Source organism: Hylobates moloch, unplaced genomic scaffold, assembly GCF_009828535.3.
Source record: "Hylobates moloch isolate HMO894 unplaced genomic scaffold, HMol_V3 SCAFFOLD_12, whole genome shotgun sequence".
NCBI classification, from domain to species: Eukaryota; Metazoa; Chordata; class Mammalia; order Primates; family Hylobatidae; genus Hylobates; species Hylobates moloch.
Window position 1 is genome coordinate 100,137,462 of NW_026652287.1, and position 12,624 is coordinate 100,150,085.

Below are 12,624 nucleotides of genomic sequence, written 5' to 3' on the forward strand. Positions count from 1 at the left end.
CTGTGTGGGCAGAATATCTTATTTCACTCATAAAAGTACTATTTTTTTTAGGATGAATGAAAAGAGATTTGAAGTTAACCCAGGGTTGTTCAAGAACTCTTTTTTTTTTTTTTTTTGAGACAGAGCCTTGTTCTCTCACCCAGGCTGGAGTGCAGCGGGATGATCTTGGCTCACTGCAACCTCCACTTCCCAGGTTCAAGCGATTCTCCTACCACAGCCTCCCGAGTAGCTGGGATTACAGGCGTGTGCCACCACCACCACACCCGGCTAATATTTGTATTTTTAGTAGAGACAGGGTTTTGCCTTGTTGGCCAGGCTGGTGTTGAACTCCCGAGCTCAAGTGATCTGCCCGCCTCAGCCTCCCAAAATGTTGGGATTACAGGTGTGAGCCACTGCGCCTGGCCTGTTCAAGCACTCTTGATACAAATGTTAGCGTTTTGTTTTTAAAACAAAACAGTGATCCACAATAAACATTAAAGTGTTAGATTCCAGCTTTCCAATTTCAGGGAACAGCTGACAGTGACATCAATGAATGGATCAGGTAGGCTTTTCTGATTGCAAGCAGTGGAAACTCATTTGGGCTATATCTTCAGCAAAACAAAATTTATCCAGGACAAAGGATAGCTTATAAAGTCTAAGAAAAGCTGGGTCCACAGCCTTAAGAAAGATAGATAAAAACCAGAGTAACTTTAGAAATCTTAAGTTACAGAAACAGGGACAGTCCTAGAGCCCTGCCATCAAAATATCTCAGCTCCTATATTTTCTATCATCTTATGTCATTGTGCTCATGAATCAAATTTCTAGCAGTCTTTTCACCCTGACTAGGATTATGTTCCTACCCTATGGCTCTAGGGGCTTTGATTGACAATCCTACTGTGATGGCCTAGAGTGAAAGAGTCTCTCAAGGAAAATTCAAGTGAAAAGATGAATGCTGGTCAGGGTGAAAGCTGTCCACTTACAGTCATAGATTATATTGCTTTAGGGCCTGGTCATTCCTTCCTAGGCCTAGACTGGTTATCATTGCAGCGTTGCAAAGTGACCATGTTTGTGTGATACCCGGTTACTGCATATAATCTGTGGACAGTGTAGCAAGAAGATGCTGGTGGTACAAGAGAAATTCTTGCAACCAAACAATATAACTGTGCAATAAGTTCAAGGTGATGTCACTGGAGGTAAAAAGGTAAGTCCTCATTTAAAGTCCATTACCTGTCTGGACCTCATCCTGGATGGCAGAACGCCAACCAGGTGTTTTTCCTTTCAGAAACTGGGTCATTCCTCAAAGCTGCCTTTCCCAAACATCCCCCAGCCTGATGATTACGTTCTTCTGAGAATAGTGTGTATGCGTGTTTTCACATGCTTATTACAGTAAACTACTTTCTATATAAATTAGGCCTCATAGTGCTCATTTTTGAGCCACTACAAATTGGTGTTTTTGTGTGTGTTTTTTTGTTGAGATGGAGTATTGCTCCATTGCTCAGGCTGGAGTGCAGTGGCACGATCTTGGCTCACTGCAACCTCTGCCTCCTGGGTTCAAGCAACTCTCCTGCCTCAGCCTCCTGAGTAGCTGCGACTACAGGCGCTTGCTGCCATGCCCAGCTAATTTTTGTATTTTTAGTAGAGACGGGGTTTCACCATGTTGGCCAGGTTGGTCTCGAACTCCTGACCTCGTGATCCACCCGCCTCGGCCTCCAAAAGTGCTGGGATGACAGGCGTGAGCCACCGCGCCTGGCCCTACAAATTGATTTTTGACATTAATGAACATAAGCCCTAATTCTTTATCACTAGGATCAAAGCTTTCATCCATTTCAACACCTAATTTTGAAAATTTATTGCTAAATATAGATGTTTTAATATATTTTATTTCAAAGAACACTTTTAATATTAGCTCTATCTGGAGACAATATAGATCATAAAAAATTGGCTCTAAATAGTAATATCTGGAGTGACACTTTAAAGATATGTATTGTTGTGGAAAAACATTTTTGAATTTTTGAATTCAGTGATGATTGCCTCAACATAGCAAACTGATCATGTTCACCTATTTCTCTACCTGTTCCAACTCCCATTAAATGTCTGCTGGGGAGGGGAGGGAGGTACATGAGGGAGGAATACACAGGGTGCGTTTCAATGCTATTTGTGATACAGTATTTCTCAAGCTAGATGTTGGACACTGGGTATTCATTTTATTGGAGCCCATATTATGTGCATGACAAAATTCTGTTATCTTTTGTAAGATTAAGTCCGTAATTCTAGTAAACAAAAAGAGTACTACTGATGTGGAGAAGTGTCTAAAACATGGAAAACAAATACGATTAGATTGTTAGAGAAACAAGAAAACCCATATCCCAAATCAGGGCAGGAGAAAACTACCAAAGAGGTAAGAACAATTCCAGAGATATTTTAATCTCAGGACAAATACAGAGAGTAGGAGAAGGCTGGGCATGGTGGCATGTGTCAGCAGTCCCAGCTACTCGAGAGGCTGAGGTAGGAGAATTGCTTGAGCCTAGGAGTTGGGGGCTGCAGTGTGCTACAGCTGCACCTGTGAATAGCCCCTATATTTCAGCCTGGGCAACACAGTGAGATCCTGTCTAAAAAAAAAGAGTAGAAGGAGATCATGGGTTAGCCATTGAAAGATTGAAACCTACAGCTGGGCCCTATTCCCTGTCTTGGTATTGAGGCTGGGCAGTAAAAGGGGTTAAAGTGTACAGGTTGGAAAGGAAAGACTAGAACCTGAAATAATGTCATATCCCCTAAGGGCATCAAAGTAAACAAATGTTAACGGAGCAGTGGGTTGTGTCACTGAACTCTGATTAAAGCCAAGAGCTTGGACCTCATTAGAAAGAATTCTGACAGGGCAGGGCCCTAGGGAACTCAGCACATCTCCCTCCTGTTTCCCTCTTACCCCCCACAACAACCAGAGGCAAAACACCAAATTAGAACTTGGATTGGCCAGGCATGGTGGCTCATACCTGTCATCCCAGCACTTTGGGAGGCCGAGGTGGGTGGATCACCTGACGTCAGGAGTGCGAGACCAGCCTGGCCAACATGGTGAAACCCTGTCTCTACTAAAAATACAAAAAATTAGCCGGGTGTGGTGGCGGGTGCCTGTAATCCCAGCTACTTGGGAGGCTGAGGCAGGAGAATCACTTGAATTTGAGAGGCGGAGGTTGCAGTGAGCCGAGATCATGCCATTGCACTCCAGCCTGGGCAAAAAGGGTGAAACTCCGTCACATACACAAAAAAAGAACTTGGATTCACCCATGGGTAAACAGGAATTCAGAAATGAAAAAAAAAAGGACAACCAAGCATTAAACATTTGAGGGACACTCATCACCAGAGAGGCCCCAAATCTAACAAGAATGAATCCCTAAGGGAAGAAAATAAAGGAAAAAACAAAAACTAATATCCTCTAAAGGACTGATAGGGTCACTGTATCTATTGTAACAAGAGCAGGTTGCTATAACAAAATAGTTCTTAGAAATTAAAAATAAGTTATTAAAAATAACTTTTGGGCTGGGCACCTGTAATCCCAGCAATTTGGGAGGCCAAGGCAGGCAGATTACCTGAGGTCAGGAGTTTAAGACCAGCCTGGCCAACATGGTGAAACCCCTTCTCTACTAAAAATACTAACTCGGTGTGGTGGTGCACACCTTTAATCCCTGCTACTTGGGAGGCTGAGGCAGGAGGATTGCTTCAACCCAGGAGGCGGAGGTGGCAGGGAGCCGAGATTGTGCCACTGCACTCCAGCCTGGGTGACAGAGAGAGACCCTATCTCCAAGAAAAAAAAAAAAAAAAAGACAAAAAACTTCTGCTTAATAGATGGATTGAACAGCAGAATGGACACTAGTACTGTGCTGAAAATCTGGGCCAGGTGCAGTGGCTCACCCATGTAATTCCAGCACTTTGGGAGACCGATGCAGGTGGATGGCTTGAGCCTGGGAGTTCAAGACCAGCCTGGGCAACATGGTAAAACCCTGTCCATACTAAAAATACAAAAATTAGCTAGGCAGGGCAGTGCATGCCTGTAGTCCCAGCTACTCGGGAGGCTGAGGCACGAGAATTGCTTGAACCCAGGAGGTGGAAGTTGCAGTAAGCCAGGATCACACCACTGCACTCCAGCCTGGGTGACAGAGACTCTGAAAAAAAAAAAAAAAAGAAAGAAAGAAAAAGAAAAACGACAAAAAAGACAAAAAAGAAAAAAGACTGAAAATCTGAGTTAGAAAGAAGCTGAGGGAATTTTCCCAGAATGTAGCATAACTGAGCAAGCACTGGGATGGCTGGGGAAAGAGGCTAACCAATGTCCACAGTGTATGCTATGCCGTCCATCTAAATATTAAGAGCCTTACCTACAGAAGACGGCTTTTGATAAGAAAGCTTTTGATAAGCTTTCACACAGGAAACAAATATCCTTGCATTTGGGGCCTATTCTGAGTTTGTCCACACACTTCCCTAAAGCTTCTACTTCCCAAGTTTCTTTTTTTTTCTTTCTTTTTTAAAATTTATTTTTATTTTTATTTCTTTTTGAGATGGGGTCTTGCTCTGTCGCTCAGGCTGGAGTGCACTGGCATGATCCTAGCTCACAGCAGCCTGGAACTCCTGGGCTCAAGTGGTCTTCTCACCTCAGCCTCCAGAGTAGCTGGGACTAAAAGCTTGCACCACTACCCCTGGCTAATTTTTTTATTTTTATTTTTAGAGATAGGGAATCTCACTATGTTGCCCATGCTGGCCTTGGACTCCTAGCCTCAAGCAATCCTCCTGCCTTGGCCTCCCAATGTGTTGAGATTATGGGCCTACGCCACCGTTCCTGGCCTGGGTTTCTTATCTTGTAGTTGTCAAATCTCTGACCCTTTGGTCAAACCATTAACTGTCATCTCCACCCATGTCTTCATGTAAGTTGAACCACCAGAAATATTGCTCTGATTTCTCCCTGAGATAATTTCTCCTCCCCACTGTGGATTAGGTGTGCTCAGCAGCATGTGCTGCCATCAAGTGGAAGTGGCATATACAGGACTGGACTCAGACTGGTCTTAAGGACATGAGTCAATTTTATGAGCTACTCTCAGCTTCTTAGGAGGCTGACGCAGGAGGATTGCTGGAGCCCAGGAGTTTGAGGCGGCAGTGAGCTAAGATCGCACCACTGTACTCCAGCCTGGGCAACAGAGTGAGATACCGTCTCTTAAAAAAAAAATGGTTTTTTTGTGGCCGGGCGCGGTGGCTCACACTTGTAATCCCAGCACTTTGGGAGGCCGAGGGGGGCGGATCACAAGGTCAGGAGATTGAGACCATCCTGGCTAACACGGTGAAACCCCATCTCTACTAAAAATACAAAAAATTAGCCAGGCGTAGTGGCACATGCTTGTAATCCCAGCAGAGGCAGTGAGCTGAGATTGCACCATTGTACTCCGGCCTGGGCGACGAGAGAAACTCCGTCTCAAAAAATAGTAATAATAGCCTCCTTACTAAAAAATACCGGAAGGTGGCGGGCCTATTCCCACCACCGAAGGTCAGGCAGGAGAAGCTTGAATGAGCCGAGATTGCGCCACTGCACGGCGGGACGGGCCACAGAGCGAGGCTCTGTCTCAAAAAAAAAAAACAAAAAAAACAAAACAGTTTTATGTAAATCATACTCAGAACACTGGCTACAAAGGAGCTGGAAAATGAGGTTTTTAGCTTTCTACTCTCCGAAGTTTAGGAAGACACACTATAAGGAAGTTAAACTAAATGTTGAGCAACAGGAGCCGAAGTCCCAGGTCAAACCAGTATTCAATGCCTGGGGGCAAAATACAAACTTTTGGATAAACAAGGACTCAGAGTGCCACTCTTGAGACCATTTCTGAAAGAACTGCTTAAGGATACAGTACTGTAGTAAGACGACAATGAATCTAAGAAAGGAGGGTAAGGATTCAAGAAAACAGTAGGGGCCCAGCAAGATGGCTTACGCCTGTAATCCCACCACTTTGGGAGGCAGAGGCAGGAGGAGCACTTGAGCCTAGAAGTTGGAGGCTGTAGTGAGCTATGATCATACCACTGCACTCCAGCATGTGTGACAGAGCAAGACCTTGTCTCTAACAAACAAACAAAAACACACAGTAGGGAAAAAATAAATCAGGAAAATTAATTTGAATAATTATAGAAGCACTAAAGAGTTAGCAACTGAAATACTGAATTGTGTAATTTTATAATTTGTATATCTTATTAACACAAAACATTTTTCAAATTGTGTTCACTCACATTTTCAATATATATTTAAATATATATTTATTCAATTTTTTTTTTTTTGAGATGGAGTTTCACTCTTGTTGCCCAGGCTGCAATGCAATGGCACAACCTCGGCTCACTGCAACCTCTGCCTCCTGGGTTCAAGTGATTCTCCTGCCTCAGCCTCCTGAGTAACTGAGATCACAGGCACGCATCACGATGCCTGGCTAATTTTTGTATTTTTAGTAGAGACAGGGTTTCACCATGTTGGTCAGGCTGGTCTCGAACTCCCAACCTCAGGTGATCCACCCACCTCGGCCTCCCGAAGTGCTGGGATTATAGGTGTGAGCCACAGCACCCGGCCTTCAAAATAGTTGAATTGCTAGTTATACCCCTTTTATTCTGAAGTATAAGCCCTAAACTAACTTAAAATAGTTTATAGTGGCAATCTTTTTTTTTTTTGAGACTGAGTCTCACTCTGTTGCCCAGAGTGGAGTGCAGTGGTGCGATCTCTGCTCACTGGAACCTCTGCCTCCTGGGTTCAAGCAATCCTGCCTGCCTGCCTCAGCCTCCCCAGTAGATGGGATTTCAGGCGCCCGCCACGCCTGGCTAATTTTTTTGTATTTTTAGTAGAGTCGGGGATTCACCATGTTGGCCAGGCTGGTCTTGAATTCCTGACCTCAAGTGATCCACCTGCTTTGGCCTCCCAAAGTGCTGTGATTACAGGTGTGAGCCACTGTGCCCAGCAAATTGTGTGTGTGTGTGTGTGTGTGTGTGTGTGTGTCAGGGTCACATTCTGTCATCCAGGTTAGAGTGCAGTGGCTCGATCACTCCTCACAGCAAGTGATCCTCCTACCTTAGCCTTCTGGGTAGCTGGGACTACAGGTGTCCACCACCACGCCTGGCTAATTTTTTGCAGAGATGGGGTTTTGCCATGTTGTCCAGGCTGGTCTCCAACTCCTGGGCTCCAGCAATCTGCTTGCCTCAGACTCCCAAAGTGCTGGTATTATAGGCGTGAGCCACCATGTCCGGCCCCTGGTGAAAATCCTACAATAAAACACACAACAAATAAAACAAAGGAATAACTTTATCAAAATATCTTTGTCAATTTTAGCGTTTTATTAACTTTTTGTTGCTAATTTAATGGTTAGTATTTAGCATCCTTGAGCCATCTTTAAAGCACCTAATTTTACTCTGAACTTGGACTTTAGGAATTAGGAAAATGGTGAAACCCTCTCTCTACTAAAAATACAAAATTTAAGCAGGTGTGGTGGGTCACGCTTGTAGTACCAGCTACTCAGGAGGCTGAGGCAGGAGAATCGCTTGAACCTGAGAGGCAGAGGTTGCAGTGAGCTGAGATCACACAACTGCACTCCAGCCTGGGTGTCAGACAGAGATCCGGCCTCAGACAAAAAAAAAAGAATTAGGAAAATGCCTCATATATTCATTTATAACTTTTAAGTATCATATTCTGTCTGACAAAAGGTTAAGTGGTTTCATATTTTTAGCCTAAAGGAAACTCCTAATAGAAACTTGAGTCAGTGAACAGTTGTGTAATTAGAAGTCTTTGCCAGGTGCAGTTGCTCACACCTGTAATCCCAGCACTCTGGGAGGCCAAGGGGGGCAGATCACCTGAGGTCAGGAGTTTGAGACCAGCCTGGCCAACACGGTGAAACCCCATCTCTACTAAAAAAAAAAAAAAATTGCAAAAATTAGCCAGGTATGGTGGCACGCACCTGTAATCCCAGCTACTAGGGAGGCTGAGACTGGAGAATCGCTTGAACCCAGGAGGCGGAGGTTGCAGTGAGCCAAGATCGCGCCACTGCATTCCCGTCTGGGCGACAGAGCGAGACTCCGTCTCAAAAAAAAAAAAAAAGTCTTTGTATATGGGTTAATTAACATAATTTATATACCTCACAACTCCAATGTGATGGTTAAATTTCATAGTTTCAAGTTCCATCTCAGTAAATTAATTCATTAGGTATGGAAAGGCGTCATTGTCTAACAAGCACTCCAGGTGATTCTGGTGCAGGTGACCTTGGGCCACTCTGAGAAACACTGGCCTAAGGCTGGGTACGGTGGCTCACGCCTGTAATCCCAGCACTTTGGGAGGCCAAGGTGGGCAGATCACCTAAGGTAAGGAGTTTGAGACCAGCCTGACCAACTTGGAGAAACCCCATCTCTACTAAAAATACAAAATTAGCCAGGCATGGTGGCGCATGCCTGTAATCCCAGCTACTTGGGAGTCTGAGGCAAAAGAATCGCTTGAACCCGGGAGGCAGGAGGTTGCAGTGAGCCGAGATCGCACCATTGCACTGCAGCCTGGGCAACAGGAGTGAAACTCTGTCTCAAAAACAAAACAAAACAAACACAAAAAAAGAAACACAGACCTGGAGGGTGAGAGGATAGCACTTATTAAAATAGCCTAACCTGTGACAGGCAATGTATATATATGTATCATTTAATCCTAACTGCAACAATTGTATACTAGCTCCATTATGCAAATGAGAAAACCTGGGCTCAAAACAATGAGTAAACTGTTCAAGGTCACATTAGGTAGTGGACTTGCGAGTCAAACACAGGTGGGTCTAATTTTGAAGTTTATGCTTTACCACAGCTTCAATTTAGATGTTCACAAGTATCTCACCCTAAACACATCAAAGTTAAATTTACTCTCAACTCATCTTTCTAACCCAATCTGCCATTCCTATATACATACATATATATAATTTTCATGTATGCATATGCATACAGCCCCCTGAAAGATGGAAATATGTATAAAATGTTCTTGGCAACCCAGTCCCTTTAAACATCCTCGTCCCTCTTCCAGAGATGCTGTTACAAATCCTAACTCCCGTTCAGATTTCACGACCAACTTTAAATACTGCTTCTCTTTCAGATGCCATAATAAATGAGTTGTATAGAGTTCTGTCTTCATACCTCTATACACTTACTACATTGTTAATGTCATGTTTATGTTCTCTGTATTAGAGTTACTTTTCCAAGGGTGGGACCATGACATCCACTTTATGTCTCCTACATCATACCTGGCATAGCTGAGAAGCTGAATGATTATACTAATGAATGAATTCTTAGGTAGCATCATTGGTTATAGGGTTGCTAAGCAGCAGAGATGAGGCTTCAGCCCCAACTTTTTTGGTTTTCGTGTTCCAAAAATCTTTTTAGCATGCAAGGAATCAGCAAATAGAAGCACTTCCAATCTACTTGTAGAGTGTACAGGAAGGAAAGATTTCCAGGAAAAAGAGCTCAATAATAGATTTCAGTCTTGAATTCTTTATGTATAAAAGTTATATAAGAAGAAAAACGTTTTGTCTCAAAAAAAATTTTTTTTTTGGAGTTAGAAAGTCTTTTATGAGCTTGGGCTACATAGCGAAACCCTGTCTCTAAAAAAAAAACTAGCTGGGCTTGGTGGCATGTGCCTGTAGTCCCAGCTACTCAGGAGGCTGAGGTGGGAGAATCGCTTGAACCCAGGAGGTTGAGGCTGTGGTGAGCTATGATCACACCATTGCACTTCAGCCTGAGTGACAGAGTTAGACCCTGTCTCCAGAAACAAACAAACAAACAAACACTTTTATTTATATGGATAGTACCTGTCAACAAAAAAATTATTCAATGATACTTGTTAAAAGATGATTTTATTCAGGACCATCAAAATAGGTACAGGGGCCACTGCTATGGGATTTTGCGGTCAGGGAGCGATACTAGCCTCAAATCTGAGTACGGCATGGCCAAGTAGTGGGAATTTATAGCCAAGAAGTAGGTCAGGGGTCAATGAATGGAAAATTACCGAGAGGAAAAACCTCAAGGGTAAGGGAGATTATGGCTGAACTGATCTAACAGGATTCTCACTGAAGACTGGCCAGGATGATGACACATAACCTCTGGGGGATGATAAAGGATGAGGAACCTGATTGGATATTGAGTATGATCAGATATTGACGGTGGGGGCTTCTTGCTAAACTGACACAGCAGGGTTCTTTGCTAAAATGGGATTTTACAAGGAAGAGCACAGATGGGACTAGAAGAAGATTCAGGAGCCTGACTAAAGTTTGGTCAAGCAAACAATCTTTGTCATCTCGTAGAGACTGAATAATCTAAGAAGTTTAAACAGTCTCAAGTGTTATGAATCAGACCGTTAATGGTCATGGAAATTTACTGAATATTCTATCAGGAGGAAAGTTTTCCAGTAATTGAAGCTGGATTTATTTATACAGAGAAAAAAATGCTTTACATGTAAGTCCCTCCAAACTGTTTAGCCTAACATTGAATGATGATACCCTTGGGAACTTAATTCTTTTTAAGCCTAATAACTGTGCTTTATGAAGCTGTCACTAGGCGGCATGGCAATGCTTGGTTAGAAATTTCCCTTTAGAAATTAATGCCTCAGAATCTTCAAAAACTATTCAGTAGAAGTCAGTTTCTTTGTAAACAAGTTTCATTGTTTACAAAGTTTCATTGTTTACAAGTTTCATTGAGTAGTAGTATGGATGGATGTATATATATATATATACACACACACATACATATATATATGTATACATGTTGATAAAAATAAGCTCCATTAGGGAATGTTGTAGGAAATACTCAATTTAAATAATAACAAAATAAGACATTTAAAGTATGCTTAACAACTCTGACTTCTGGTAATTCTATTTCTAAACTATATTTTATCTTAATGTAGAATACTCATCTGATAATATTTTCCCTTTTAACCCAAACAGGTCAAATCGTAAATCCAGGTCTATGATTCCAGAGCCCATATTCTTTTTTTTTTTTTTAAGGTTTTTTTTATTCTCTTATTTTTAAAAATTCTTTATTTCCATAGGTTTTGGGGGAACAGGTGGTATTTGGTTACATGAATAAGCTTTTAGTGGTGATTTGTGAGATTTTGGGGCACCCATCCCCCCAGCAGTATATACTGAACCCAATTTGTAGACTTTTATCCCTTACCCCTTTCCCACCCTTTCACCCCTCAAGTCCCCAAAATCCACTGTATCATTTTTTCCCCCCAAAGGTGGAGTCTTGCTCTGTCACCCAGGCTGGAGTGCAGTGGCATGATCCCAGCTCACTGCAGCCTCCGTCTCCTGGGTTCAGGCAATTCTCCTATCTCAGCCTCCCAAGTAGCTGGGATTACAGGTGCCTGCCACCGCGCCTGGCTAATTTTTGTATTTTTAGTAGAGACAGGTTTCACCATGTTGGCTAGGCTGGTCTTGAACTCCTGACCTTAGGTGATCCACCCGCCTCAGCTTCCCAGAATGTTGGGATTACAGGCGTGAGCCATCGTGCCTGGCCCACTGTATCACTCTTAGGCCTTTGCATTCTCATAGCTTAGCTCCCACTTATGAAGGAGAACATACGATGTTTGGTTTCCCATTCCTCAGTTACTTCATGTAGAATAATGGTCTCCAGTCCCATCCAGGTTGCTGCGAATGCCATTAATTCATTCCTTTTTATGGCTGCATAGTATTCCATTGTATGCATATACCACACTTTCTTTATCCACTTGTTGATTGACGGGCATTTGGGCTGGTTCCGTATTTTTGCAATTGTGAATTGTGGTGCTATAAACGTGTGTGAGCAAGTATCTTTTTGGTATAATGACTTCTTTTCCTCTGGGTAGATACCCAGTACTGGGATTGCTGAATCAAATGATAGTTCTACTTTTAGTTCTTTAAGGAATCTCCACGCCGTTTTCCATAGTGGCTGTACTAGTTTACATTCCCACCAGTAATGTTGAAGTGTTCCTTGCTCACCACATCCATGCCAACATCTATTTTTTTTTATTTTTTAATTATGACCATTCTGTGGGAGTAAGGTAGTATCGCACTGTGGTTTTGATTTATATTTCCCTAATCACTAGTGATGTTGAGCATTTTTTCATATGTTTGTTGGTCATTTGTATATTTTCTTTTGAGAATTTTCTATTCATGTCCTTAGCCCACTTTTTGATGGGATTTTTTTTTTCTTACTGATTTGAGTTCCTTGTAGATTCTGGATATTAGTCCTTTGTCATATGTATAAAGATTTTCTCCAACTCTATGGGTTCTCTGTTTACTGTGCAGACTGTTCCTTTTGCTGTGCAAAAGCGCTTTCATTTAATTAAGTCCCACCTATTTATCTTTGTTTTTGTTGTATTTGCTTTTGGGTTCTTGGTCATGAAATCTTTGCATAAGCCAATGTCTAGAAGAGTTTTCCTCATGTTATCTTCTAGAATTTTCATAGTTTTGGTTCTTAGATTTAAGTCCTTGATCCATCTTGAGTTGATTTTTGTATAAGGTGAGAGATGAGGATCCAGCTTCATTCTCCTATATGTGGCTTGCCAATTATCCCAGCACCATTTGTTGAAGAGGGTGTCCTTTCCCCACTTTTTGTTTTCGTTTGCTTTGTCGAAGATCAGTTGGCTAT

The 12,624-nt window shown here is 42.5% G+C and overlaps 1 protein-coding gene across 3 annotated transcripts in view; it reads right to left on the minus strand.

The window, feature by feature from the left end:
* Window positions 1–1,726: 1,726 nt before the first annotated feature.
* Window positions 1,727–12,624, minus strand: part of LOC116479152 (zinc finger protein 816) — a 92,972-nt gene continuing 82,074 nt past the window's right edge. The window contains exons 5-6 of one of the 3 annotated variants that reach the window (XR_009209104.1): window positions 7,055–7,245; window positions 1,727–2,584 (exon numbers count right to left, since the gene is read on the minus strand). The gene's annotated coding sequence lies outside the window, so the exon portion shown is untranslated. Of the gene's footprint in view, window positions 2,589–6,537; window positions 7,246–12,624 lie in introns of those variants that run through there. The other 2 variants (XR_009209105.1, XM_058425904.1) reach the window with 2 other exon arrangements.